General features: G+C 45.1%; 1 non-coding gene across 1 annotated transcript; it reads left to right on the forward strand.

The window, feature by feature from the left end:
* Nucleotides 1–14,120: 14,120 nt before the first annotated feature.
* On the forward strand, nt 14,121–14,192 carry TRNAS-GCU. Its single transcript has one exon. It is a non-coding gene; the product is annotated as a tRNA-Ser (tRNA).
* The last annotated feature ends 11,928 nt before the right edge of the window (nt 14,193–26,120 follow it).

A 26,120-nucleotide genomic window follows, 5' to 3' on the forward strand; every position in this document is an offset into this window, starting at 1 on the left:
CAGCCAACTACTTTTCCCACTCCTGCAACACCAAACTGCAAAGCCCAAGCAGCGTATGAAGGCCTAGGTCTACCAGCACACACCGTGGGTTCCACAAGAACATTTCAAGTAGGTGAGACTGGAGAATTGAGAAATTGAGAAAGTGTTAAATGATGGATGGTAATACTATAGGAAGCCACAGAAAATTGAAAGCAACATGTTTTGAAAAGAAGAGGATCCTTTTAATTAAAATGTAATAATGACCCAGTAATTTCACCCCTAGGCAAATACCCAAACTAATTGGAAAAAAAAAAAAAAACTAAAGAAAAGAAAGAAAGAAAACAGATACTCAAACAAATCCTTGTACATGAATGTTCATAGCAGCACCACTCACAGTTGCCAAAAGGTGGAAAAAAAAAATCCAGACGTCCATTAACAGGTGATAATTAACAAAATATGGCATTGGGTTGGCCAAAAAGTTTATTCAGGTTTAAAACCTTAACAAACTTTTTCTCCAGCCCAGTATATCCATACAGTGGAGTATTACCCAGCCACAAAAAGGAATAAGGTATACAAATACATGCTTTAATGTGCATGCTAAGTTGCTGTAGTCGTGTCTGACTCTTGGCGACCCTACAGACTGTAGCCTGCCAGGCTCCTCTGTCCAGGGGATTCTCCAGGCAAGAATACTGGAGTGGGTTGCCATTTCCTCCTCCAGAGGATCTTCCAGACCCAGGGATAGAACCCGCGTCTCCAGCACTGCAGGCAGATTGTTGAACACTAGTGCCACCTGGGAAGCTTTAATGTAAATGAACCTCAAAGAAAACATGCTAAGGAAAAGGGCCCAAACACCAAAGGTCACCCACTGTATGAGTGCATTTATATGAACATGCATAATGTCCTCAGGGTTTATCCACATTGGGCATGTATCATAACTTCATTCCTTTTCAAGGCTGAATAATATTCCACTGTATGGCTAGACCACACGTGCTGTGTATGTTCCCAGCCCATCCAGACTGGAGGTTCCCAGGGTTTTCGGGGGAGAAGAACAAGGAGGGAGCTCTGAGAGCAGTTCCTCCACTGCAACTGCATCAAGGCTTCAAGAAAAGGCTCTCAGCTAACTCAGCATCAAGCTTTCTCACAGCTCAGGAACTCTCTATCCGTGGTTTCGTCTACCTGGAATATTCTCTCCCCTAACTCATCAAATGGCTTATTACTTTCCTTCACTCATGCTCCTTCTCAAATGTCAACTCCTCAAAGATGCCCTCATTTCCTTCTAGGAAGATCTGGAAGCTGCTGACCAGTGGCAACTGTTGGATGAAATAAGTGCTAATAGAAGCAAAATCTTACAAACCATGCTGCCCCAACTCAACCTCTCTAGCTGATGCAGAGGAATAAACTGAAATCCAAGGGTAACCCCCTCATGCACAGAACGAAGTAAGCCATCAACCCAGTTTCCAATAGGGTCAACATGTTCAGAATGAAAACACAGGATGACAGTTTCCAGAACGTTGTTGTCCATAACCTTGCTCCCCTTCTAAACCTCAAACAACTGAAGATCTAAACAGAGAATAGAAACTATTAGCATGCCATATTCCAGAATAAATACTAAAGGCATGGCTCAAATAGTGCTCAGAAACACAAAAAGACAAATTCCTCTAATATTACTTTTGAACAACCAAGATAATAAACATCTCCAAAAATTTAGTCATGCCTCTTTGCAGTCTATCCATTTCTCCACCTTTATCCACAGGTGACTACTATATGGTGCTCTTTATAGAAAACTCTAGACAGATCTTTATGTTCTCATTACACACAGAAAGATAATTAAGTGATATGATGAAGGTATGAGCTAAAGCTATGATAGTAATCATATTGCAACATATAAATGTATCAAATCGACATGCTACACACCTTAAATGTATACAATGTTATACGTAAATTATATCTCAACTTTAAAAAAGAAACTCTAGAAAATACAAACAGGGATAATTACACTTTGTCTTTTTCTTATCATTATGACTTTTATGTCTTTTTTTTTTTTTACCTTACTGCAATATTTGTAACCTCCAGAACAATGTTGAATAGAAGTATTGAAAGTGAGAATCCTTGCTTTATTCCCAATCTTAGAGAAAACAACTGTCTTTCACCATTTGATATAATATTAGTTTGGGCTTCCCTGGTAGCTCAGGCAGTAAAGAATCTGCCTGCAATGCAGGAGACCCATACTCATTCTCTGGGTTGGGAAGATCCCCTGGAGAAAGAAATGGCTACCCACTCCAGTATTCTTGCCTGGAAAATTCCATGGACATGGAATTCTCCATGGAATTCTCCTCCATGAGGAGCCTGATGGGCTATAGTCCAAGGGGTCACAAAGAGTTGGACACGATGGAGCAACTAACACACTAGCTTCAGTCAAGTATATTTTAGAGACGACTATGTGAATGGATCAGTTCAGTTCAGTTCAGTCACTCGGTCGTGTCTGTCTCTTTGTGACCCCTTGGACTGCAGCACGCCAGACCGCCCTGTCCATCACCAACTCCTGGAGCTTACCCAAACTCATGTCCATTGAGTCGGTGATGCCATCCAACCATCTCATCCTCTGTCATCCCCTTCTCCTCCCACCGTAGAGTTCATGAATTCATGACCATTTGATAACGTATTTCTGTTGCCTTTTCATAAGAATGATAACTTGACTGGGTATGGAAAATTGGGTCATACAGAACTCCTCAAACAAAACCCTCATTAGACATTGTTCCATTTTTTTTCTTTCATTTAAAACTGCTAAGGATAAATCTGAAGTTGGATAATTTTCTTTTAGTATATAACTTTATTTTTGCTATATGCCCTTTAACCTTGCCCTTTCAGTAATTTCACTCAGACTTTATAGTTCTTTATTATTTTTGTCCTAAGTAATGAAGGACTCAGTGTACAAATGTGTGTATGTTTTCCTTCATTTCAGGAAATTCTGGTTTTTATTATACCTTTTAGTTTTTTTCTACTCAACTTGTTCTATTGTTTAGGTCTACAAAATTAACTGTATGTTGGATATTTGGGTTGTCGGTCCTCCACATTGAGCGTTGCTTTTTTCAGATGGAAAGGGTTGCTATCATGGTCACTGTGACAGCTTCACAGAAGTGTGTGTATGTGTACATAGACTGATCAAATGGCATGTTTTGTATATGTGCAGTTTGGTATACTTTAATTATACCTCAATTAAAAAAATTACTTAAAATGTAAGCTGCTTGAGAGTTAAAATAAATATAAGTAATTAGAAATGAAGTCATAGGATGAAATATCAGCTTTGAGCCTTTAATCTGTTAAATATAAATTACATCTAAATAAGGCAGACATTCTAATTGCAAGAATATAATTGTTTTAATTCCTGGAAAAGAAGAAACTATTTTTAATTGACAATAGTATAAAGTAGGACGAAAGCTCCAGAACAAGCAAATAAAATTGGGGAACAGGAGAACAGATGCTCTGTTTTTTCATCTTTCATAAGAGAAAATAAAAAAGAGATAATTGTTTATTGAAACTGATACATTGTGAGAAAGTAGGCTTAAGTATATTGTTTAAATTATAAGGGTAAATTTGGAATGCAAACAGACTATATGCCTTCTAAATTCAAAGTAGAAAAAAAGTTAACATCGCAAATGGTTAGAAATAGAAAAAACAGAAAGGAAATATTAAATACACACACACAAATATGTTTTCAGTTAGATGTGATCATTTAAAAAGTAATCAGGTAAACTTACTAAAAGGTAAGAATTTTCACACTGGATTTTTAAAAATCTAAGTATATGCACATATATTAATATTAAAACAAAATAACTTAGAGAAACTGAAAGCAAAATTACAAGCAAAATGATAGGTAAGTGGTGAGTATAATCATGGCAAGTAAAAATAAAGCAAGGGAAGATATGTAATATGAAAACTAAAGAAACTTGAATTCAAGGAAAACTAAGTTATACATAAGGGTCACTTCATCATGGTCAATTTTATGATCCATAATAAAAAGTCTCTCTCATGAACTGGAAAAAACTGGCAGAAACACATTCATAGCAAAACATTTTAAGTCACTATCATCAAGTAAGGCCAAACAAAACAAAGCAAAAAAAAAAAAAACCAACCAAAAAACCCTCGGATATAAATGACCTGAATAATAGGATGAAGAAGGTTGATCTTATACATATATGTCTAATTCTGCATCCTGAAAAGAAAGAGAAAATACAGTACTCTGTCTTTTCAAAAACAATGGCAGTCTTATACAATTTTATAATATATTAGATCACAAAGAAAACCTCAATAATTTCCAAGAAGTGAAATAGAAACCACATTCTAAAGCTATAATAAAACTAAAAATAATAAAGTTGAAGCAAAAAAAAATTAATACCCAAGCTATCGGAAATGTTAAAAAAAAAAAGTCTGTTTTTCCTTGTTTCAAAAAGGAAATCAAACTAGAACTGCAGCCTATCTAGGAAATTACAATAATGAGGGTATTAAATATCAAACCCCAGGGGATGGGGTCAAAGTTGAAGGCAAAGTAATAATCATATCCTTAAACACTTCTTGCAAAAATGAACCACGAACTTGGGTGGAGTGGGGTGGGGGAGGGCTAGAAAAATTAATACAAAACTTAATGAAAACATAGAGGGAAAAAAAACCCAGAAGAATTGATAATGAATTCAAGATTTAGGGTTTTTGCAAAACAAAGTACGAAGACCACAAACCAGCTTGATCACTTTTTGAAAAAAAAAAGATAAGGATGAGAGAACACAAATACATAAAATCGAGATTAAGCAAGGGAAGCAATTATTAAACAATACTTTTGACATCTCTTGCCAGTTAATGGTCTGCTGAGAAAGTGCATCTTGCGTAAACCTGGACTGAAGAAAAGATGGGGAAGCTAGCTCAGTAATTTGGGTAAAGATAGTAAAGGCTGTCAGTGAACTGTTCCCCACAAAATCCTCATGCTCAGATGGTCTGATGGCAAGTCTTCCAAACTTGAGAGAACAAGCACTTTCTAGGCTGTTTAGACTTTTCAATGGATGGTGGTTCCTTCCACTTAAGAGAGTTGTAAGTGTGGAGGATGAAGGGAGGCAGAGTTCCCGCTGAGACTTAGCACGTTTGAATTTGGAACGGCCTTCCCAACTACAGGTTCCGATCTCAGAAGAACCGTATAATAAGCCAGTGACACAGCTTGGGGGATGTGAGCTCACAAGTGGTAGGTGATGCCTTAGGTAGGTGATCTACTCGCTCACCCCTGAGAAACGCACAGGAGAAAAAGGCAAGAGGGGGGTCTTCTCTGGTGGTGAAGTGGATAAGAATCCACCTGCCGATGCAGGAGACATGGGTTCCAGCCCTGATCTGGGAGCATTCCCGCTTGCCTCTGAGCCACAAAGCCAGGGGCCACAGCTGTTGAGCCTGCGCTCGAGAGCCCAAATTAGCTGCAATTCCTGAGCCCACGCGCCGCAACTACCAAAGCCCTCCCACCCAGAGTGTGTGTTTCGCAACAAGAGAAGCTGCCGCGATGAGAGGTCCAAGCACTGCAACTGGAGAGTAACCCCATCACCACCACCACCAGAGAACAGCCCGCAAAGCAACAAAGACCCAGTGCATCCCAGGAGGATGGACGGAAGAAAAACAGCCCAAGAAAGACATCTAGGAGGGCTAAGCAGAAACTTAGATCCATTGTGGCTTGATGCTCAAGTCACTGAAACACAGACCTAGGAGAAGTGACCAAGGGCATGAACTCCATGCGGGCCATTCAGTAGGGAGGCTGGGGTGATGGTAAGAACATGGTCAACAAGCCCAAAATGGAAAGCATTCCTTTCACAGTTACTGAGCACCTGCTGAAGACCAGGCACAGAAAATAAGGAGAGGGTGTAAGTTTTATGTGCTTTAACATGAATAAAGAAAAACAATTTATTCATCAATTAAAAAAAAATTATTGAAAGGCACAGAGAAAGAGGGAAAGCCCCTGGATTCTTTGTGCTGGGCTCAGTCGTGTCCAACTCTTGGTGACCTCATGGACTGTAGGCCTCCAGGCTCCTCTGTCCATGGAATTCTCCAGGCAAGAACACTGGAGTGGGTTGCCATACCCTCCTCTAGGGGATCCTCCCAACCCAGGGATCGAACCCAGGTCTCCCGCGTTGCAGGCGGATTCTTTACCATCTAAGCCATCAGTTCAGTTCAGTTCACTCAGTCGTGTCCAACTCTTTGCCACCCCATGGACTGCAGCATGCCAGGCCTTCCTGTCCATCACCAACTCCCAGAGTTTACCCAAACTCATGTCCATTGGGTTGGTGATGCCATCCAACCATCTCGTCCTCTGTCATCCCCTTTTCCTCCTGCCTTCAATCTTTCCCAGCATCAGGGTCCTCTCAAATGAGTCAGTTCTTCGCATCAGGTGGTCAAAGTATTGGAGCTTCAGCTTCAACATCAGTCCTTCCAGTGAACACCCAGGGCTGATCTCCTTTAGAATGGACTGGTTGGATCTCCTTGCAGTCCAAGGGACTTTCAAGAGTCTTCTCCAACAGCACAGTTCAAAAGCATCAATTCTTTGGCGCTCAGCTTTCTTTACAGTCCAAATCTCACATCCATACATGACCACTGGAAAAACCATAGCCTTGACTAGATGGACATTTGCTGGCAAAGTAATGTCTCTGCTTTTTAATATGTTGTCTAGGTGGGTCATAACTTTCCTTCCAAGGTGTAAAGAAAGTGAAAGAAAAGGGGCTTCCCTGGTGGCTCAGAGGTTAAAGCATCTGCCTGCAATGCGGGAGACCTGGCTTCGATCCCTGGGTTGGGAAGATCCCGTGGAGAAGGAAATGGCAACCCACTCTAGTATTCTTGCCTGGAAAATTCCATGGACAGAGGAGCCTGGTGGGCTATACTCCATGGGGAAGCAAACAGTCAGACACGACTGAGCAACTGAACTGAACTGAACTGATGGCTTAGATGGTAAAGAATCCACCTGCAATGTGGGAGACCTGGGTTCTCTTCTTGATTCTATTGTTCAGTAGTCTAGTTCTACACTTTCAGAATATATATATATCCTCCTTTTCAGATTCTTTCAAGAGTCTTCTCCAACACCACAGTTCAAAAGCATCAATTCTTCAGCGCTCAGCTTTCTTTACAGTCCAACTCTCACATTCATACGTGACTACTGGAAAAACCATAGCCTTGACTAGATGGACCTTTGTTGGCAAAGTAATGTCTCTGCTTTTTAATATGCTATCTAGGTTGGTCATAACTTTCCTTCCAAGGAGTAAACGTCTTCTTAATTTCATGGCTGCAGTCACCATCTGCAGTGATTTTGGACTCCGGAAAAATAAAGTCAGCCACTGTTTCCACTGTTTCACCATCTATTTCCCATGAAGTGATGGGACTGGATGCCATGATCTTAGTTTTCTGAATGTTGAGCTTTAAGCCAACTTTTTCACCCTCCTCTTTCAGTTTCATCAAGAGGCTCTTTAGTTCCTCTTCACTTTCGGCCGTAAGGGTGGTGTCATCTGCATATCTGAGGTTATTGAGGTCTTGATTCCAGCTTGTGCTTTATCCAGCCCAAAATGATTCATATATATATATATGAATATACACATATATATCCTCTTTTTCAGGTTCTTTTCCATTAAATAGGATATTGAATATAGTTTCCTGTGTTGTACAGTAGGACATTACTATTTATTTTATATGTGGTAGTACCTGTTAATCCCAAATTCTTAATTTATCCCTCCCTCTCCCTTTCCACAGACTTTTCTAATTACAGAAAGAAGTAGAAAACAAAGTCATGGGGAAAAAGCACTTCTTCAGATATAAAACGAGAGGACCTGCCTAATTGTTGAACATTATTATGAAAGTGTTGAACTAGACTATTGAACAATAGAATCAAGAAGAGAAATAAATCACTGAAAATAGGAGGGAAAGTTATACTTATTTCCTGATGATTTGGTTGAAAGCCTAGAAAATCTAGTTCAATAAGATGGTTGGTTAAGAAACAAACAGACATCCCTGGTGGTCCAGTGGCTAAGACTCTGCACTCTCAATGCAGGGGGCCTGGGTTCGATTCCTGGTGAGGAGACTAGAACCCACATGCTGCAAATAAAGATCCCACATACTGCAACTAAGACCTGCTGAAGTCACATAAATATATAAAAAACAAATAAGTAGATAGATGATAGGTAGGTAGAGATAGATGTAAAACTTTTATATAACAAGCAATAGCCATTGTATTCAGATCAAGGCAGGATTTATTTAAGGATACAGAAACTGCAGCAGTTGTTGTAAGAGAGAGTAGTTAACACAAGGAATTAGTTAAACAGGTATTGGAGGATGGAAAAAGGGAGAACGTGATTGTAGTAGGCAAAATTAAGATGTCCACATCGTAACACCCAGAACCTGTAAACACAGAGGGTTACAAGGCAAGAGCAACTGAGGTTAAAGGTGGAGTTAGGGTTTTAATCAGGGGACCTCATGGGGAGAGTGACCTGGGTTATTCAGGTAGGCCCAGGGTACTCTCAAGGGTCTTAAAGGGGGGCCGGGGGTGGGGGGGTGGTGTGGAATGCAAGGGGGATGCAGTGGGGAGGGGAAGTGGGGAGGAGTAACTATCGGAGAGCTGACAGCCTGAGAAGGACTTAGCCCAGCGTTGCTGCTGGCTTTGAAGATGGCCAAGGGGAATGAGCCCAGGAATGAGCATCTGGAAAAGGCAAGGATTCTCCTCAAGAGCCTCCGGGAGGGACCAGCTCTGCCAACGCCTTGATTTCAGCCCAGGGAAAGCAGCACTGGACGCCTAACCTCCAGAACCGTAAGATGATAACCTGGTGTCTTGTTTTATGTTTTGGCCACGCCCTGCCGCACGTGGGATCTTAGTTCCCTGTTTTTGTTGTCATTCAATCGCCAAGTCATGTCCGACTCTTTGTGACCCCATGGACTGTAACATGCCAGGCTCCTCTGTCCTCCACTGTCTTTCAGAGCTTGCTCAAACTCATGTCTGTTGAATTGGTGATGCCATCCAACCATCTCATCCTCTGTCATCCCCTTCTCCTCCTGCTCTCAATCTTTCCCAGCATCAGTGTTTTTTCCAATGAGTTGCATTAGGTGGTCAAAGTATTGGAGCGTCAGCATCAGTCTTTCCAATGAATATTCAGGATTGATTTCCTTTAGGATTGACTGGTTTGATCTCCTTGCTCTCTAAGGGACTCTCAGGAGTCTTCTCCAGCACCACAGTTTGAAAGCATCAATTCTTTGGTGCTCAACCTTCATTATGGTCCAACTCTCAGATCCATATGTGACTACTGGAAAAACCATAGCTTTGACTAGACAGACCTTTGTCAGTAAAATGATGACTATGCTGTCTAGGTGTGTCATAGCTTTCCTTTCAAGGAGCAAGCGTCTTTTAATTTCATGGCTGCAGTCACCATCTGCAGTGATTTTAGAGCCCAAGAAAATAAAAGTCTGTCACCGTTTCTGCTTTTTCCCCATCTATTTGCCATGAAGTGATGGGACTGAATGCCATGATCTTAGTTTTCTGAATGTTGAGTTTTAAGCCAGCTTTTTCACTCTCCCCTTTCACCCTCATCAAGAGGCTCTTTAATGCCTCTTCACTTTCTGCTATTAAAGTGGTATCATCCGCATATCTGAGGTTGTTGGTATTTCTCCCTGCAATCTTGATTCCAGTTTGTGATTCATCCAGCCCAGCATTTCTCATGATGTACTCTGCATATAAGTTTAATAAGCAGACAATATACTGCCTTGATGTCCTCCTTTCTCCGGCCAAGGATCAAATCCGTACCCCCTGCATTGAAAGCATGGAACCTTAACCACTGGACTCCCAGGGAAGTCCCTATTTTGTGTTGTTTTAAGTCACTAAGTTTGTGACCATTTGTTACCAGAGTCACAGGAAACCAGTGTGGGGACAGTGAGTTAATACAAAGAAAGTAACTGCAGGAAGCAGCTGAGCTCTGCGGTGCTTGGAAGCAGGGGAAGAGCTGAAAGGTCTGGAAGCTCAAAGCACAGCTCTGCAGAGCTAGGACCTCTGAGGGTTGCGGGGGGCTGGCTCGGGGGGTGCAGAATGGCACCAACGCCAGGGCCCTTGAGGGCCCTGCAAGGTGATGCCAACAGGATGGCAAGCAAAGCAAGATGTGAGCTCACCTTCTTTAGCCTTGAGGTTTCCCTCTGAGCCGCTGCTGACAGAAATGAATGCACAGTCAGCTTCCAAGGGGGAAATGTTGTGGGAACCCCCTGGCGGTCCAGTGGTTAGGACTTGGCATGCTCACTGTGCGGGGTGGGAGAGGATGCCCAAGTTCGATCCTTGGTGGAAGAACTAAGGTCCCACAAGCAGCCAAAACAAACACACAAAGGAGAAATTTAAGTATGAGCATCCCTCTCTTGTTCCTCATCGTAGAGGAGAAGCTTTCGGTTTTTCTCCACCGAGTATAATGTTCCTTGTGGGTTTGTCCTATGCAGCCTTTATTATGTTAACATTATGTTGCTTCTGTAGCCAGTCTACTGAAGATTTGTATATGAAAAGAGGTATTCTGTCAAATGCTTTTTCTGCATCTGCTGAGATGGTTGTGTGATTTTTATCTTTCATTTTCTTAGTGTGAGGTGTTATGTGTATTGATTTGCATCCATGGCACCACAGGGATGAATCCCCTTGGGTCACGGTGTATTATCTTTTCTATGTGTTCCTGAATTAGGTCTGCAAATATTTTGTTGAGAATTTTTGTATCTACATCCATCATGAATATTTGTCTATAGTTTTTCTCTTGGGATGTCCTTATCTGGTTTATCAGGGCAGTGCTGGCCTTGTGGAAAAAGTTTGGAGGTACTTCCTCTTCAATTTTTTGGAAGTGTTTAAGAATGACCTGCATTAATTCCTCTTTGATGTTTGATAGAATTCGTCTGTGAAGCCATCTGGGCCTGAGATTCTCTGTGTTGGCAGATTTTTGGTTTCTGGTTTAATCTCTGCTCATTTGGTCTCACCACTCTTACTTGACACAGTGTTGGAAGGCCTACCTAGAGCAATTAGACAAGATCAAAAAAAATCAGGAAGGAAGAAATAAAATTGTAGTTTGCAGATGATCAGATTCTGTATACAGAAAATCCCAAGAGTCAGCCAAAAAAAAGCCATTGAAAGTAATCAATGATTTTAATAAAGTTACAGGATACAAAATCAACATGCAAAAATCAGTTTGAGATGGATCTTTCCATCACTGGCAACAGAAGCACACCCTAACTGATACATAAAGCTGCAGTTATTAAAACAGTATCAGTAGACATGTCCCTAGGTAGATTTATGGGGCAAAAAAGAATAGAGAAAGAGATTTATGGACATATGGAAATGTATGAAATAAAAAAAAAGTGACTTCAAACTAATTGGGGAAAGATAAATTACTCGAGGAAAGGTGTTGAAGTGCCTGGCCAACTTTGGAAAATAAAGCTTAACTTTCAACTTCACTTCTGACACCGAAATAAAATAAATCTCATAGAGATCAAAGATTCACTCTTAAAAATAAATGACAAACCTAGAAGAGAAAGAGTGAACATTTTTATAGTCTTGGGGTGACAAAGGCTTTTCTAAGCAGAAAGAGAAAAAGCAAACTTAACTATATACAGTGTAGAGTTTAAAGCTAGCAAAAATTACACATAAAAAATCAAGACAAACTAGGAAAAAAAATAGTAATACATATATAAAGGCACTCTGATAAATTGATAAGAAAAAAAGCTAAAAAGAAAAATGGGGGAAAGATGGGCATAAAAACAGCCAATTAAAAAAAATTAATGGGTGACTCCCTCGTGGTCTAGTGGTTAAGACTTTGCCTTCCAATGCAGAGAGTCCTGGTTTGATCACTTGTCAGGGAGCTAAAAATCCCACATGCCTCATGGCCAAAAAACCAAAGCATAAAACAAACAATATTGTAACAAATTTTTAAAAATTAATGGGAATTCCAAATAAAAGCAAAGTGTTTTTTAACTACCAGCTTCCCAAAGATTTCACTGTGTGTTAAACTGACACACACATGGTTGGTGGGAGTGTGGATCGGTATGACCACTTCATAGGCATTTGACAATACAGATCACCCTTTGACAGATGCATATCTTTTGACTCGGTGGTTTCTTGGCCTTATCCAGAAGGAATACTTTCACATGGAAGCTAAAATAGCTGCACAAGATATTCCTTGTAGCATTTGTCTTCACTTGTGTAGCATTTTGCAGGCAAGAATGGCTGGAGTGGGTTGCTATTTCCTACTCCAGAGGATCGACCCAGGGATCGAACGCGTGTCTCCTGCATTGGCAGGCGAATTCTTTTACCTCTGAGCCATCTGAGAAGCTCTTGTCTTCTTCACTACCAAAAAAAGAAAAGGAAAAAAGTGAAAAGATGACTCAGGGGGGCCTAATGGGGGAAATGATTAACTAAACCATGCTAAGACCACTAAGCACCTATTAAAAACTCTTCTCAGGCTTCCCTGGTGGCTTGGTGGCAAAGAATCCGCCTGCCAATGCAGGGGACATGGGTTCAATCCCTGGCCTGGGAAGATCCCACATGTTAGTTGCAGAGCAACTAAGCCTATGCGCCACGACTACTGAGCCTGTGCTCTATGGGCCAGAAGCTGCAATGACTGAGTCCACATGTTGCAACTACTAAAGCCCCACGTGCCCTGGAGCTGGTGCTTCACAACAAGAGACGCCCGAGCACCCCACCTCGAGAGTAGCCCCTGCTCGCCATAGCTAGGGAAAGCCCATGCCCAGCAATGAGGACCCCATGGAATGTAGCCCGCCAGGCTCCTCCATCCATGGGATCTTCCGGGCGAGAGTACTGGAGTGGGTTGCCATTTCCTTCCCCAGGGGAATCTTCCCTACCCAGGGATCGAACCCAGGTCTCCTGCATTGCCGGCAGACTCCTTACCCTCTGAGCCACAATGAAGATTCAACATAGCCAAAAATAAATAAAAAACCAAACTCTCCCCAAGGTCACAGATGGCCTTTACTTTGCAAAAACCACTAGCCAGTTTTTCTGTCCTTAACCTTACTCGTTATGGTCACATGGGAACCACCCTGTCCTCCCGGAAGTCTCTTCCTTAGACCCGAGGACACGTGGTCGCCAGGCCCTCCTCCCACTCACCGCCTGCTCTACTGCGGTCTCTTTGCCCTTCTTCCCTTCCAGACCCAGCTCTCCGTCCTTGGCATTTTTCTCTTCCTTGACTGGTGAGTTCGTTCAGTCCCTGATTTTAAAATTCCATTCACATGCTGCTCTTCCAGAGTGCCAGATCTGACTATTCCACAGCCCCCTCCATTTCCCCACTCACAAGTCTCCCAGCGTCTCCAGCAACGCAGCTGAAGGAGAAGCCAGGCTTTCTTCCCAAACCGATCCACGGTATCAGTGGCCTCTCAGTCCTAAACCTAGTGTCGTTCGTATTTTCATCTTCTTTATAACAGTTAGGCAGTAAGACACTGGAGAGACGCTACTAGTTGTGTACCTGTTATCCTTTCTACCGTTTCTTCTTACCAACAGAACCCCAGTTTTCTTAGGGGTAGCCCTGGGCTTCCCTGGTGGCTCAGAAAGTAAAGAATCTGCCTGCAATTCGAGAAACCCAGCTTCAATCCCTGGGTCGGGAAGATCCCCTAGAGAAGGAAATGGCTACCCACTCCAGTATTCTTGCCTGGAGAATCCCATGGACAGAGGAGCCTGGCAGCCTACAGTCCACGGAGTCACAAAGAGTCAGACACGACTGGGTGACTAACACAACAATGAGCAATGTACCCAGATAAACACATATATTTCCAAGCCTCTCTTACATCTAGTTTTGGGCCTATTAAATACAAGTGGGAGTTGCTAAGGCTTCTGGAAAGCCATCTGTAGCATCTTTTTTATCAATGCCTGGGACACAGATGTGACACTGGTGGTATGCAGCCACTTTATGACCACAAAGTGACATACATGATGTAGTTTTTTTGGGGTTTAAATCTTTCAACTATCTGATACCAAGTATATATGGTAAGGTGCCTTTTTAAAGTGACAATTTAAGTTTAGTTGATTAGTTACCGTTTGTCCAGAAACTTGATGTTAGCCATCCTTCTGTTTCTGCATTCCAGGTCCAGCTTCTTTGTCCTCCTACATTGGAAATTAGGGAATTTCCTGGTGGTCCAGTGGTTAGGGCTCTGCACTGCTACTGCAGGGGGCCCAGGTTTGATCCCTGGTCAGTGAACTAAGGTCCTGCAAGCTGCCTGGTGCAGCCGGAAAAAAAAAAAGGAAATTAGCTACAAACAGACTAGTCAATGTCCTCAGTAAACCATAGGATCCTCTCCTGTTCCCTTCATCGTGAATGTTGGTCTGTCGCAGAGTGATTTTTTTTTAAGGAAAAAGGAAAACTAATAAATCTGAGAGCTGTCTGAGCATCCAGCAGTTGACACCTTCTCTGATCCCCAGGTTGGAAAATGGGGAGCCAACAACCGACGTACACAGGAGAAATCCCGACTGTAACTGGTTATGAAGCTCATAAATATGCACCTCCAGGCGCCCCCGGGAGGTGGCCTCAGTGTTTTGTGTTTCAGAATGTCATTGCAAATGGGGCCCACTTGTAAAAACACTTTCTCCACTGAGCATAGCACCACCGAGAGGGGCTCAATCCGCTGGACTCGTTACAAGGGAACCAAAAAAAAAAGAACCTTTCAACTAGGCATTTTATTGACTTTTTTTTTTTTTTTTTTAAATTTTTTTATTAGTTGGAAGCTAATTACTTCACAACATTTCAGTGGTTTATTGACTTTTTTAACACATGCTGGTCACCACCTTTTGGTTTTTTGCATTTCCACAGTAATTTCCTCTCTTTACTCCACTTTTTATCTCCAAAGGTACATTTTCTTTTTCTAAATGGACTAAATAAATAAGTCTGTGAAAGGTTGACTTCGTAGCAGGATATGGGGGACATGTTGAGCTCTCCGGGCAGGAAATGTACTTACCAAGGAGTCGATAAAGCATCTCTCTTTGGAGGTGTGTTTTGGAATCTGGGAAACAGCCTGAGTCTGTCTGGCAAGAGGAATAGCATTCAGCAGCCCCGGGGCTCAGCAGGACGCTCCGACGCGGACGCGGATCTCAGCAGAACAGCCTAGAAGGTGTTAGTGATACGCTGAGAGCCCGCGGGGAGGGGAGCGCCCGGTTATATACGACTCCTGATGACGGGGGCTTGTGGGGCCTCCCACCACCTGCCTAATTCTTGGAAACCTCTCTCTCCTGAACCAAGGCTTTGGCTTCCGTTTGATCTGGACGCTTCCAGAAGCGGCTATCTTAGGGATAAGGTATGGCCATGCAAGTTAAAACCCCAGATGGCATCCATGTGATTTATTTAACAGGCGTCATTCTCCTGGTCCTCCTTAAAGCTACAAAAAATAATAATAATAATAATAAGTCTGTTTGCTCCCAGCTGCAGGGCACATTGGCAGGTGCTGTCTCAGGCTCGGATGTTGCATCAGGCAAAGGGAAGCCCCCACAGGCAAGAGAACTGGGCCTCCTCTGAGCTTGTTCTTCTGCCTGGCAGGCCCCTCGCCCCAAGTCTCAGGCTGGACGCTGGTAAGAGCAGCTCCCCGCGCAGGGGACCTTGATATGCCCTGGTTTCCTCCTCTGTAACCGAGGGCGCAGACAGAGCAGCCCCAAAGCCCCAGCCCACTCTGCGTTCTCTGGCTGCCAATACTTCCTGCGTTCTCAGGAGACAGGGAAGAAAGGGAGAGTGGTGGGTGTGCAGGGAGCCCCTCCAAAGGCCCCTAAGACTCACGGCATCTCTCCCTCTGGTGGGAGAAGGGCAAGAACAGAATCACTGGATCCAGACAGACCCGCAGGCTGACCTTCAAAGGACCCAAACCTGTTGCTGGGCCTCGGCCTTTCTGTACCCCCAAACTGGCGTGGTCTGGGGGGAAACCCCAGGAGTCTCCTCATGATTTCTTTTTTTTCTAATTGGAGGATAATGCTTTACTGGCTCATTAGAAAAGACCCTGATGCTAGGAAACATGGAAGGCGGGAGGAGAAGGGGATGACAGAGGATGGGTTGGTTGGATGGCATCACCGACTCGATGGACATGAGTTTGGGTGGACTCCAGGAGTTGGTGATGGACAGGGAGGCTTGGTGTGCTGTGGTTCATGGGGTCGCGAAGAGTCAGACATGACTGAGTGACTGAACTGAACCGATCTGATGGAATTGCTTTACAACGTTGTGTTGGCTCCTACTGCGCAACAGGGTGAATCTCTCACGATCATATATGCCTTCCCTCTTGAGCCTCCTCCCCTGTCCTCCCCCCACCAAGTCTTCCCAGAGCGACAGGCTGGGATCCTCATGTGATACAGCGGCTCCCCACTAGCTGTCTGGTTCACACGTGATTGTCTATATGTGCCAACATAGCTTCCTCAATTCCTCTGACCCTCTCCTTCCCCTCCTCTGTCCACAAGTCCCTTCTCTACGTCTGTATCTCCATTTCTTCCCTGTAAATAGGTTCACCAGTACTATTTTTCTAGATTCTACACATATGTGTTAATATACGATTTTTTTTTCTGGCCGTGTCGAGTCTTAGTTGTTGTATGTGGCATCTCCCCTTGTAACATGTGGGCTCTTCGTGGTGGTGCATAATTCCCTCCAGTTGTAGCTCAAGAGCTTCTTCTCTAGTTGTGGTGTGTGGGCTTAGCTGCTCCACAGCTTGCGGGATCTTGTTCCCTGACCAGGGATCGAACCTGTGTCCCCTGCATTGGAAGGCGGATTCCAAACCACTGGACCACCAGGGAAGTCCCTCTTTTCATTGTTTTGAATGCAGGTAACCTTCATCTTTGGATGCCTCAAATGGGCACCGAGGACCTAAGCAAACTACTGTTTGTGCTCGAGTGATGTGTTCAGAGCCAATGGGACTGCATGTCCAAGCCAAGTACCAGGGACAGGGACCAGGATAGGCTGGTAGGGAGGAAACAGGTGACGCAAGGTGAGAGGTAGATGAAGGGGATGCGGGGGTGGGGGGGGTATGGTTACATGGCAGGGAAATGGTGCATGGATGGATGGATGGATGTTGGTTGGAATGATGGCTGGGTCATGGTAGGTGGATAGGCGGATGGGTGAGTGTGTGGCTACAGGAAAGAGGCCATTTTCATAATGGCTATTTTGGCTGCACTGGGAGCGGCATGCAGAATCTTTTAAGCTCCCTGACCAGGGATAGAGCTCCTCTCCCTGCAGTGGAAATGCAGAGACTCAACTACTGGACCGCCAGGGAAGTCCCTTCATAATAGCTGTTAGAGAGAAATGATCAGTGTTCACAATGATTCCAGAAAATGCTCTGGTTAAAGAGCAGGTTAAGAGACAAATGTTCCTCATTGGTTTAGTGTTTTCCAACTTGTGACTTCGCTCTTCACAGAACTTGTCTCTTTCAGCCAAGTTTTTATTATTTCCGAGCTGTCCTTTGTAGAGTCGCATGACAGAGTCTTTCTTACCTTAATGGCTCATTCATTCAACAGCTGGAGAAGGCAATGGCACCCCACTCCAATACTCATACCTGGAAAATCCCAAGGACAGAAGAGCCTGGTAGGCTACAGTCCATGGGGTCTCAAAGAGTCCGACAGGACTGAGAGACTTCACTTTCACTTTTCACTTTCATGCACTGGAGAAGGAAATGGCAACCCACTCCAGTGTTCTTGCCTAGAGAATCCCAGGGATGGGGGAGCCTTGTGGGCTGCCGTCTATGGGGTTGCACAGAGTCGGACACAACTGAAGCGACTTAGCAGCAGCAGCCTTCAACAGCTATTTATTCATTGTCTCGCTTTTGACAGGCACCATGCAATACGTTTGTTCTATTTTTCCCCCTCCAAATAAAAGGGAAATCCTGACAGTCTAGGCAGACAAAAAGCATACAAGCAAATGAACTTATAATCATACACTGTGATCAGTGCCATGAAGTCATGAGAGAATGACAGGTGGGTCTCAGCCAGGAAGAGGTCAGTGAGGACCTCTTGAAAAGAAGAGGTTGAAGCTAAGACCTGAGGGCCGGCAAAGAGCCGGGTGGAAGTGGAGCAGCGAAGGGGCCTCCAGGCAGAAGACATGGTGTATGCAAAGGCCCTGTGCAGGCAAAGAGCTTGGCGTTCAGGTTGGACGGACGGCCAGGATAGCCCAAGTGTGCTGTCCAGGCTGACCTCATATATGGTGTGTTGGGACCATCCCAGGGTCATCAATTATCCTAATATATCTACCCAAAGTGCCCTGGTTGGGGCAATCTATTTCAGGGTCACCCTGAGGATAAGAGGCAAGTGATAAACACATCAGAGGGAAGTTTGGGAGCCAAGCGCGCTGGCTGCATGAGGAGTTCTGTCTCTGCACATTGAGAAACCGCTGGATAGGACTTCTGTAACTTTCTCAGGTACCACGTGCACGTGAAGGCAGCTGGGAGACTCAAGACCAGGAGTTTCTGTCTGTCCATAAATCAAAATACCTTTCCTGAGCATATCAGATACTATGCTATGCACTGGAGACTTTAAAAATGAAAAGGAGAAGACAAACAAATGGCTAATAAGCACATGAAACGATGCTCTGCATCCTTAGTCATCAGTGAAATGCAAATCAAGATCACAATGATAATTACCATATGTGCTGGCTTCCTTAAGATTTTTTTTTTTAATGTGGACCATTTTTAAAGTCTTTCCTGAGTCTGTTACAATATTGCTCCTGTTTTATGTCTTGATGGGATTTTTTGTTTGTTTGTTTGTTTGTTTTTTGGCCACGAGGCACGCGGGATCTAAGCTCCCCGACCAGGAATCGAACTCACGGATTGAGCCCTTGCATTGAAGGGGGCGTCTTAACCACTGGACCACAAGGGAAGTTCCTGTATTCGTTTCTTATGGCTGCCATAACAAAGAACCACAAACTGGGCAGCTTAGACAACAGAAAGGTCTGGTCTCCCAGTTCTGAGGCTGGAAGTCCCAGGCCACGGGTGTGGGCAGGCTCGGTTCCCTCTGTGGCTCTGCAGGCCCACGAGACCTTTCTCGCTGGCTTCTCCATGGTCGTCTTCTCCCTGTGTCTTCACGTTGTCTGCCTTTGTGCATCTCCACCCCTGTGTCCAGATTTCTCTTCTTCATAAGAACACAGGCATGTTGGATAAAGGCCCACACTAGTGACCTCATTTTAACTCAATTGTCTCTGTAAAGATCCTATTTCTAAATAAAGATCCTATCTCTAAATAAAATTACATTCTGATGTGCTGGGTTTAGGATTCCATCGTATCTTTTTGGGGGACACAATTCAATCTATTGTGCTATTGTTGTTGTTGTCCAGTTGCTCAGTCATGTCCGACTCTTTGCAACCCCATGGGCTGCAGCACACCAGGCTTCCCTGTCCTTCACTATCTCCTGGAGTTTGCTCAAATTCATATCCATTGAGTCAGTGATGCCATCCAACCATCTGATCCTCTGTTGTCCCCTTCTCCTCTTGCCTTCAATCTTTCCCAGCATCAGGGTCTTTTCCAATGAGTCGACTTCACATCAGGCAGCCAAAGTATTGGTGCTTCAGCATCAATCCTTCCAATGAATGAATATTCAAGGTTGATTTCCTTTAGGATTGGCTGATTTGATATCCTTGCTGTCCAAGCGACTCTCAAGAGTCTTTTCTAGCACCACAATTCAAAAGCATCAATTCTTCAGCACTCAGCCTTCTTATGGCCCAACTCTCACATCTGTACGTGACTACTGGAAAAACCATAGTTGACTATAAGGACCTTTGTTGGCAAAGTGATGTCTCTGTTTTTGAATATGCTGTCTAGGTTTGTCATAGCTTTTCTTCCAAAGAGCAAGTATCTTTTAATTTTGTGGCTGTAGTCACCATCTGCAGTGATTTTGGAGCCCAAGAAAATAGAACTGATGGCAGACTCAAATGGATACTTGTATGCTAGGGTTCATAGCAACATCATTTATACTAGCCAAAAAGTGGAGACAATCCAAGTGTTCATAAACAAATGAATGAATAAACACAATGTGGCATAGCTATACAATGGAATATAGTTTGGTCATAAGAAGAAGTTAAGTTCTAGTACATGCTGCAACATGGATGTACCTCAAAATTATGCTAAGTGAAGTAAGCCAGTCATGAAAGGACACACAGTGTATGATTCCATACAGAAGAGGCAAATTCATACAAAGTAGAATAGAGGTTACCAGAAGCTGTGGGGTAAGAGGAATGTTATGTAAGTGACTATTGAAACATCTCTGGTCAATAACATTCTGGTAACTAAAAACATTGATACTTCTTTGGTCAATAATAAGTTAAAATGGCTAAAATGACAAATCTTATGTTTTATATATGTTATCATAACTTTGGGCTTCCCTGATAGCTCAGTTGGTAAAGAATCCGCCTGTAATGCAGGAAACCACAGTTCGATTCCTGGGTTGGGAAGATCCGCTGGAGAAGGGATAGGCTACCCATTCCAGTATTCTTGGGCTTCCCTTGTGGCTCAGCTGGTTAAGAATCCACCTGCAATGCAAGAGACCTGAGTTCGATCCCAGGGTTGGGAAGATCCCTTTGAGAAGGGGAAGGCTACCCACTCCAGTGTTCTGGCCTGGAGAGTTCCATGGACTGTATAGTTCATGGGGTCACAAAGAGTCCAACATGACTGAGTGACTTTCACTTTCACTTTCTTTCATAACTTTAAAAAAGAAGATCCAGTCCCTGCTTTCCCTGAACTCTCAGATGGGTGGTGGGGTGGGAGTGGCGGAGAGATGGAGCTGGAGAGAGAACTGGTTCTGCTCCAGAAATCCCCCTTGGGAACAGACTTGGGGGCAACATCACCCTGGACAAGGGCCAGAAGGAGTGGCTCCCAGGCGTTCTGGAGGTGCTGCCGGTGGTGATGTGTGGTAACCTCAGGCCGGACACAGGCTTGCCCAAGAAAGACCAAGGTGACTTCCTGTCAGTGGTTTTCAAATCTAAAAGCAAAACACTGTTAATGAAAAAAATCAATCAATTTAAGAAAGAAATGGGCTTCCCTGGTAGCTCAGAAGATAAAGAATCTGCCTGTTATGCAGGAGAGCTGGGTTCAATCCCTGGGTTGGGAAGATCCCCCGGAGAAGGGAATGGCAATCCACTCCAATATCCTTGCCTGGGAAAATCCCATGGATAGAGGAGCCTGGCTGGCTACCGTCCACAAGGGTCATAAAGAGTCAGACACAACTGAACGATCAGCTCTCAAGAAAGAAAGAAATGGACTTCCCAGGGTACACTAGTGGTAAAGACCTGCCTGCCGACACAGGAGACTTAAGAGACTCTCTGGGTTGGGAAGATCCCCTGGAGGAGGGCATGGCAACCCACTCCAGTGTTCTTGCCTGGAGAATCCCATGGACAAAGGAGCCTGGCAGGCTACAGTCCATAGGGTCACAAAGAGTAGGATAGAATTGAAGCAACTTAGCAAGATAGACATGGAAAATTTTATGTGCACCAGCCTGAGGATTACAACCTGGGAGACAATCTTTCAGAAAGCTCTGAGGACCCTTCTGCCTGTTAAAGCACATTTATATACATTTTTAAGACAAAGGATTATACATCAGACAGCACATTGACAGTTCACACAATCTAGAGCTACATGTCCAAGTGAGCAGTGGGTTATGGCTTGCTGTGGTCCCTTAATGATTAAAAAGGAAGGTTATCTCCTAAGGAGTTGTGACCCTTGACGAGATTAAGCAGGAAGGTTATCTGTTAAGGAAGTCTGGTTAACGCAGCATAAGACACACTGCAGGAGAGGGAGGAGGCCCAAAGGGGCTGAGAACATGTTACATCTAACGCTTCTTGTCTTGCCAAAAATACGAATTTCATTTCAGCATCCCTGGTGCTCAGTGAACGTCTACTACACAGAAGGCCCTTCACTGTTTCCTTCTCACGGAACCAAGGAGATGAGAGCTGTTGCCACCCTGGCCTTCCCCAGGGAACCCAAGGTGCAGGGAGGCCACGTGACTTGCCCACGGCCACAGGCATTAAATCAGTGGGGCTGGACCTTCAGGCCAGTTCTCTGGGCCCAGGGTCGCACCCTTTCTGCCAAGAGGAGCCCGGCAGATCCATCCTAGCCACTGGGAAGGGGTCCTGGGCCAGGCCAGGCCAGGCAGGCAGCCACAAGCTTGGCCTCCCCTTTGGGGTCCCCCTGAGTGTGTTGGCAGCCCCAGGCCCTCCACTGCATATTCCGCCAGCACTCAGGGCTAGAGCGGACACACCCAGGAACAGAAAAAAAGACCCCAGGATGAAGGACCAGCCTTGATTCCTCTAGCATCTCAGAGCTGAGCCTTGAATGGCTCATGCCCAGAGAAACCAACGTCCCTCCCCAACATGGCTGAGGGGGTGGGGCATCTCCACTGAGGCCCTCTTTCTTGCTTTCTTTTTAAATATTAATATGTATTTATTTGTCTGCCCTGGGTCTTAGTTGCCACATACAGGATCTTCGTTGCATTTGTGGCATGTGCATCTAGTTCCCTGACTGGGAATCGAACCTGGACACCCCCACCCCCGGCACTGGGAGTGTGGAGTCTTTGCCACTGGACCACCCGCAAAGTCCCAAGGCTCTCCTTCCAACCCTCTTGCTTAGTGAAGCACAGTATGGCACCCGCACGTCACACGGGAGACGAGAGCTCTGGTTGCACAATTCGCTGCGCTGCTGAGCAGATAAGCGCAACCTGAAGCTGCAGGTGAAGGCCAGGCCGTTAAGGGCACAGACCTGATGTCCGCCCGCCCTGCTGGCCGCAACCCCCCAAACACCCTGCGGGTCTCACGCCTTTTGTGGAGGCCTCTGGATGGCCAGATGGTGTCCCCTTCATCTGCTTCGTCAGCCAGGAGACAGGAGACCCCCGATGAAGCTGAAGGTCTGGCCTTAGAGGTAAAAATGGCCACTGGGGATGGGACAGACCCAGATTTGAGACTCGGACCGGGCTGCCCCGCGGCGCTGTCACTTCTGCCCCTGCTGCCACTGCCGTGGTTTTCACTGCCTGGGGTGGGGCAGCGGTTTGGCAGCTGTATGTTTGGAGACCCTGCTCTTCCTGGAGCGTGTTTAGCCTGGAAAAGAGAACCCCCCGAATGAGGCGGTGGAATTCCATTACACACCGGAACAAGGGTGCATGCTGCTCTGTGTGGACATAAGCGGAGCCGGGTTTGATTCCATAGGTGGGAGATGCATCCACCTAGGCTGAGCAGAGATGGAGCACATGGTGGTGAGCTCCCCGTCACTGGGAGGGTCCAAGTTGAGGCTGGGTGAGATGAAGCCGCAACACACAGCAACCACACTTGGGACCAGGAGGGAATTACCTGAGCAGGACTTCCGGTGGTGGTCAAGGGCCTGGCCCTGGGGCTCTGTTTTCCTGGAAGCCAGTTCAGCCTCTGCCCCTCATACAGCCCAGCGTGGGCACCTACCCTTCCTGGGCCTCCGTCCCCCGCTTCCTGTAAGAAGGGCAATTGGCCGAACACGAGGGAATCCCACCATGCTGACGGCTTCCAGCTCTGTAACTCCAATCTCTAAGGCCCCCCTGGTGTGCGGTCTTGGAATTTCATGTCACGAGTGAATAACTACAGTCATCAGAGTCAGAGTCGCTACAAGGACTGTCATTTTGATCTCCGGAATGCTCCTCAAGTGTGGCTCCCCTCATTCCCACCTCAAGCCAACATTCTGGCCCAGACCCATCACCACTGCTCGGACCATTGCAGTAGCCTCCTGACCGGGGTTCTCTGCACCATTCTCCGCGTGCATGCAGAGGGCTCTTTCTAAAACACAGCGGGGAGTGGGTGCCTGTGAGGGGTTCTCCTTTGCACTTTGAATAAATTCAGGCTCCCCTCCAAGCTTAACCCGCCCCCATCTCTGAACTCATCACACACTGTCTATTGGCTGGTTCACAAAGCTCCAGCCACATGAATATCAGTCTATCTGTCCATTCCTGAAAGGTCAGGCCTTCCCACCTTGGGGCCTTTCTGGCTGTTTCTTCTACCCACCCCTCCTCATATTTCAAGTCTTGGCTTAAATATCATCCTTCCAGTCAGTCCTTGCCCTACCCCATCCTAAAGCCCTGTAGCGTGCACCCGCGAGGAGGGGTCACGCTCAGTGGTGGAGGTGATGGAGGTGTTACAGGAGCAGGAATGGCTGTTGTGTTTGAGGCTCGGATGGGGGGGGCGCCTACTCTGTGCACCCCACCCATGGCTTCTCACTGAATCGGCATGGCAGGTCCGTGAGGCAGGGGCTCTCTGTCATCTCATGTTACAGGTGAGCAAGACAGGCGAGGCTCAGCAAGGCTGAGCAACAAACCCTTGGCCACACAGCAAGTGGCGGAGCCAGGGTTCAAGCCCAGACCAGCTGGCTGATCTTCAACCGCTGCGATTGCTGAGAACCTGGGTTCTGCTGGGTTCAGCTGCCACAGGTTAACTCACAGGTGCTTCCACTTATACCTTCTCATAGGAACCACTTCCATGCTATTTCAGTAGTTCCTGAATTGCTCTTTGAGGAGCTGTCAGAATATTGTGGATTCTCGTAGATTAGCATTATTTGGGTGGAGAGAGGGCATTTTACCTAGGTATCTAAGAGACCAAATTAACCGTGAATTAGGGACCCAGATCTCCTACTGTCAGAGTCCAGTCTGCTGTTCTGCTCGCCAGACCATGGCATTCTCAATTTCCAAGGTTGGCCAGAATTGGTGGTTGTGGTGGTTGATTTTTTTAATGTGAATTTATTTCTTAGGGAAGTGGAGTTGACCTGTAACGTTGTGTTGGCTTCAGATTTACAGCAAGTTGATTCAATTATCTTTTTTTTTCAGATTTGTTTCATTATATGGGGCTTCCCCTGGGACTCAGATGGTAAAGAATCTGCCTGCAGTGCAGAAGATCCAGATTTGATCCCTAATATATAGATATCAGGGCTTCCCTTGTGGCTCAGCTGGTAAAGAATCCACTTGCCATGAGGGAGACCTGGGTTCGATCCCTGGGTTGGGAAGATCCCCTGGAGAAGGGAAAGGCTACCCACTCCAGTATTCTGGCCTGGAGAATTCCATGGACTCTATAGTCCATGGGGTCGCGAAGAGTCAGACACGACTGAGCGACTTTCACTTCACATATAGATATCAAATATAGTTCCCTGAGCTATACAGTAGGCCCTTGTTATTTACATGATGGCTAATTTTAAGTGTCCGTTTAGAGAGTGTTTTGGGGTGAGAGTAACATTTAAATCTGTGAACTCTGAGTGAGCGGATTGTTCTCCCAAACCTGGGGGTCCTCGTCCAATCAGTCGAAGAGCTGAGTAGAACAGAAAGTCCAGCCTCACTAAGCAAGAGGGAGCTCTCCTGGGTTAGCACGTGGCAGCCTTTGGGCTGGAACTTCAGCATCGGCTTTCCTGGGTCTCTAGGCGGCTGGCTTACACTGCAGATTCGGACTTGCTAGCCTCCATAATCATGTAAGCCATTTCTTATAGTGAATCTCTCTCCCTCTCATTTGTGTATTTATACATATATATAAATTCACGTATATGTATAGTTATATACATATATGTGGGTATGGTTATATACATACATGTGTATGTATACTTATATACATATATATAAATATGTGTGTAAATTTACCTGCATGCATGCTCAGTCACTAAGTCATTTCCAACTCTTTGTGGCCCCATGTCCATGGGGCCCACATGTCCGTAGCCCACCAGGCTCCTCTCTCCATAGCATTTTCCAGGCAAAAATACTGGAGTGGGTTGCCATTTCCTTCTCCAGGAGATCTTCCCAACCCAGGAATCAAACCTGCATCTCCTGAGTCTCCTGCACTGGTAGGTGGATTCTTTACCACTAGTGCCACCTGGGAAGTGTGTGTATATTTAAATACATACATATAAAATATATATATAAAGATATGTGCATATTCATATATATACATATCCTATTGTGTGCTTATCTGGAGAACCCTAGTATAGTGGTTAAATATCTCCCCAGGGATGGCAAAATTTCTCCCCTGAGAAAATGGAAGTCTCAGTTTAAGAGGAAGGTACATGTCCCAGCCAATCCTTTCAACTACTGTATGAGGCGAAAGCTATATTTCTATGTTACAGAAGGGAAAATTGAGGCCTAGGGAGAGGATGTAAAATGTGCCAAGTCACACAGCAGTTTAGCAGTTGAGCCAGAATGA

Source organism: Cervus elaphus, chromosome 19, assembly GCF_910594005.1.
Source record: "Cervus elaphus chromosome 19, mCerEla1.1, whole genome shotgun sequence".
Taxonomy (NCBI): domain Eukaryota; kingdom Metazoa; phylum Chordata; class Mammalia; order Artiodactyla; family Cervidae; genus Cervus; species Cervus elaphus.